Source organism: Coregonus clupeaformis, unplaced genomic scaffold (assembly GCF_020615455.1).
Source record: "Coregonus clupeaformis isolate EN_2021a unplaced genomic scaffold, ASM2061545v1 scaf2605, whole genome shotgun sequence".
Lineage (NCBI taxonomy): Eukaryota > Metazoa > Chordata > Actinopteri > Salmoniformes > Salmonidae > Coregonus > Coregonus clupeaformis.
The window spans coordinates 40,001-45,000 of NW_025536059.1; the positions used below are offsets into that span (position 1 = coordinate 40,001).

General features: G+C 43.6%; 1 pseudogene; it reads left to right on the plus strand.

Moving 5' to 3' along the window:
- The window catches only part of LOC123488931, a 6,075-nt pseudogene that overhangs the window by 253 nt on the left and 822 nt on the right, over window positions 1-5,000 (plus strand).

Sequence of the window (5,000 nt, forward strand, 5' to 3'; positions counted from 1 at the left end):
GTTGTCACCAAGACCGCAGGGAAGGGCGGCAAGAAACGCAGAAAGTCCAGGAAGGAGAGTTACGCCATCTACGTGTACAAGGTCCTGAAGCAGGTCCACCCCGACACCGGCATCTCCTCCAAGGCCATGGGAATCATGAACTCGTTCGTGAACGACATCTTCGAGCGTATCGCCGGAGAGTCCTCTCGCCTGGCCCACTACAACAAGCGTTCTACCATCACCTCCAGGGAGATCCAGACCGCCGTGCGCCTGCTGCTCCCGGTGAACTTGCCAAACACGCCGTGTCCGAGGGCACCAAGGCCGTAACCAAGTACACCAGCTCCAAGTAAACAGCGCATTTGGACTGCTCTACTAACCCAAAGGCTCTTTTAAGAGCCACCCACTCTGTCAGTAAAAAGAGCATTTCCATCGCCACCGAATGAATGCGTAGGTAGGCTGCGTTACATTGTAGGACCGCGGTTACATTGTATCATTGTTTAATGGGCGTGCGCGCCGGCTCGGAGAACGGCTACATTGTATCATTTCCCCGCCCGTTCCAGCGTAGGGGCTTTAGCACGCCTTTTTGTTGTCTTTGCACGCTGAATAGTAACCCATGTTTGTCGGCCTCCATTCCAGGTGAAGGCAATGTAAAATGGCACCATTTGACAAAGGGTGTAAATAAAAAAGCAGTCTGTTGGGTTTGAATGGAAAGAAATGCCTTTTGTCGTTTAAATCCCCCCCTATATGACTTGACTGACCAGGTAGTTGATGGACTCCTTATAGCTCTTAATGATCTCAAGCAGAGTGTTGGCCACATGACCTCTGGTCCAGCAGGTGGCGGTGAAAATAGTCCCTATAGGAGTTGACTCATTTCTTTGAGGTCCTAAATGAAGCATAGGGCGTCAACAGTGCATCTCGGCCTAACCCTGTTCCGGGCCCATTTCTTCACTCGATGCTTCCGGTGTTCTTCATCTCCTCTTCAATAGTCCTTCTCCACGTCTTCCTTCCCGTCTAGCCCTGTGCGTTCCACTGAAGTGTCTGTGTTTTTATGTCGTTAGGAGTTTTGCTCACTGCGTGTCCCCCTTCCATTTCCACTTTCTGTCCCAGTTGGGTAGCTATCCATTATACTGTAGCCTACTTACTACCAATGTCACTGTAGTCAAAGGTGATATTCGATTATTATGTATGAGTATTATTATATATTGTTATATTATGATGTTCAAGCCTATAGGGTGTGGTAACAGGCCCTCTGTGATTTGTTGTTGTACTGTACATGTCAAGTATCTGCACTCTAGCCTAATTAGCCTAACCTGCTAGGGAAAAGTCACTTCCGGTCGTAGCTGTATCCAGTGGCGGTTCTAGACACATTTTACTAGGGGGACCAAGGAGGGGCCAGTGTTTAATCAGGGGGGCACACATAAAAAAACTGGCAACACATGATAGTCAAAGATTATAAACTTTATTTGACTTTAAAATCATATGACATTTATTATAACACGTATTTTGTACAAGAGTGCAGATGCAAGAGAGATAGTGCCATAAAATGAATTTTTTTTTTTTTTTTTTTAAGTACAGGGTACAAATACAGGGTTCCTATTCAATGTGAACAAAACTCCAGGATACAACAAAGGGTACAACAATGTGCCATTTCCTATTTATGGAAGCCCCACTACTGTGGACAGTTGATTCCACATTTTGTTTTAAGAAAGAAAACTTTCTGAGTGATTTATAAACAAAACACACTACCCTGTATCCATTTAGGTAAAATAAACCAAATCAGAAAAGAAATTCAATTCAAAGAGGCTTTACTAGCATGACCATATTGACATACAGTATTGCTAAAGCACATAAACAGGGAAACGTGTTACACATTAACATCCAGTAGTCCAATAGGATGCAGACAATAAACATTAAGTTAACATTCGTTTAAAAGCAACAATCATGTCAACACAATGTAGCAATATGAACAACACTGATGGATATCAGCAACAACATGAAAACAAGAATATTACAGGTGTCTGTGTGTGTGTGTGTGTGTGTCTGTGTCTTTGTGTACTTCACTGTCAGTTGATGAGCAGGTGTACAAAAAAAGGCTTTACAACATATATGGGCAAGTCCATTTAGGACAGCACATTTCCACCATAGTTCACATTAGGAAAAAATGACAGCATGAATGCTCACTAAACAAACATATACTACATATACCTTTTTATACAAATTTTTTATACACATTGTTTTTATACACATGTCCTCTTTGTGCTATGTTTTGTGTAGCTGTAAGCAACAGCACTTCCCCAACTGTTTTAATGTATGCCTGATTTTCTTGTACTTGTTTAGTGTGTTCTTTGTCAAGGAGATCTGTTAGTGTTGCGTCAGTTCTAACAGCTCTTTGATAATCCCTCCATGCGATCATTGCACACTTGTGTCGTTCAGACTTTGCATGTAGTGAAACCCTGCATTTCTCATAGTTGCCTTTTTCCAGTTTGTAAAACCAGGTGTTGAAACAAAAACGGTGTCTGGGGCATTTGGTGTGCTAAAATGTCTACATGCATAGCAACATGTAGAGTCCGTCATTACAGAATACTCAAGCCATGGATGAGTAGTGTACCAGTTTGGTCTGAAGCTTCGTCTTCTGTCCCCCATCAGTGTGGTTGGGAATATCTTCAAGTTCGGCTGTACTGGTACGTCATACTTAGACTTGCTGATATCTGAAGAAGATGGACAGTAAACATAGGGCACAACTACAACATTTATTTACTGTATATCTGCATGTATTTCAAAATGTAGGCAAAGTATTTACTTTAAAAAAAAAACAGAGCCATATTGACACAAAAAGAATTAACAGCAGAAAGCAGCATTTTAAGGACACCTAGCAGGCCTACCATTACATTGTAATTGCATTGCTTTGCAAATAGTAAGAACCTTCCTCATCACAAACCTGATGGTGCAGTACTTGATCCACATGGATCCACTTGCTGTCCCTCTGGCTGTTCATCTCTCTGTCCCTGTATGCTTTCTTCTTCATGCTTCTCACCCTCTTCTTCATTCTCCCTGCCCCTTCTTCATTCTCCTCACCCTCTTCTTCATCCTCCTCACCCTCTTCTTCATCCTCCTCACCCTCTGGAATTTCCCTCTCTTTGTCAGACCCCTCACTTTCATCACATGCTGGCTCTCCCTCTTCCTCAACTTTCTCAAAACCTCGATTTGTTTCTCTCACTTTTTTGTTTGCTGGGGCAAAAAAATGACTTTATGTCCCTTCCTCGTTTCATGATAACTATTAGAAGAAGAAAAAACGTAGGGGCATGCATTACATTTTGTTACCTAACCATCCCCCTCCCTACTTAACACTGGCAGATAACCTGTTGATTACTTTACTAAAAATGTATTTGTTATCGCGATGCAACAGCCAAGACGGATGAAGTTACGTGGTTAACATCACAACATTGTGTAGACCTAGCAAGGATAGCCTACTAACATTTGGATATTTGCTTCTGCTTCGATGAGTTTGCTTAGATATGATTACATTTCTAAACAAATCGAGACCAGACATTTAAAAACTTGATTTGATTTATGTGTGAGGAACAAAAGGAACATGTAGGCTATGTGCAAGAACAACAAGTCACTTATGATATTAAATCGTTTTTGGGTGCGCCACTCTAATTACCCGTGTAGAACGTTGCCGTGTAGAGCGTTGCATTAGTTCCGCTTTTGGCGCTCGCGTGTAAAATAGTTATAAATTCACAATTTTTATTTGGTCAGCACGGGGGCCACAGGGGTGGCCAGGGACATTTCCAGGAGGCATGGGCCTCCCCGGCCTCCGTGTAAAACCGCCACTGGCTGTATCCCACCTAGTCAAAACCTTGTTAGTCCTTATCCTAAAAAAGGCACCCCTGTTCCTCGATATACTCCACCGAGGGCCGGCAGCCAGTAAGTACAGGTAAGAGACAATTATGGCAACAATAAGTTGTCCTATGAAAGCTAGTCACATCTGAGATGTTCAACTGCACTGAATGATAAAGTGGCAGTCTGTGCTCTTGGGCCCTTATGGCATCAGTGCACCCCTCCAATTTGTCCCTTTTGAAATGAACAGTTGAGATGGGCCCCTCTTTCTGTGGCCGTTCTTTGACGACACATCTGAGGCTATCCTGCGGCAATACAAATGATCAACATCATAACATTTATTCCATTATAAGAAGCTTTATTATTGGTTTGCTAAGAAAAGTACCATACAATATTGGCACATCACTATCACCTCTGTATGCGTAGGAAATCAATCCCTTCATTGTGTGTGTGTGTGTGTGTGTGGGGGTGGGGGGTGGGGGTGTGTGTGGGTAAAGGCACGCACTCGCCACTCTTGGCCTCACAGTTTATGCACACGGTCGTCTTTATGCAACAATATGGAAGACATTCCCAAATGTGCTTACATCATTGCGTAATGTCAGGGAGTCACACAAACAGTGTGTGCTGTTTGGCTGCAATACACATTAGGCATAAGGATGATGACAACTATTTTCTAAACGCTCCAGCTTGCAGAGGGATCACCACCCTCCCATCCGCACCCCAGGTCCTCTTGGCCCCTTACTGTCAGGCCGAGTGGTGTCTAGGGAAGAAAGAAGAAGAGTGATGTTTATTAATGACAGTCAATACGACACGTTTCCATAGCTAAACAGACTCATCCTACTAGGTCAGTGTTTCCCAACTCCAGCGGTAGAGTAGCCTACCCCCAACAATACCCATTTTTCTTGTAGCCCTGGACAGCCACAGCTGACTGAACAACCTGTCACCTAATTAGCAAGTCCTCAATGAGTAAAATCAGGTGCAACAACAACAACAACAACAACAACAACAACAATATGAGGACAGGGACACAGTGTACTAGCTGATCTCCCAGTTGTCACCGCTTTGGCCTTGTGTTCCACATAGCCTATATCAGTATTTGAGTATGTTTCCCGCGCACGGTAGGTGCTTTCACGTCACCCTTGAAATCGCTCCTCCCTAGTCCCCTAGAACGAGCGCCCCCC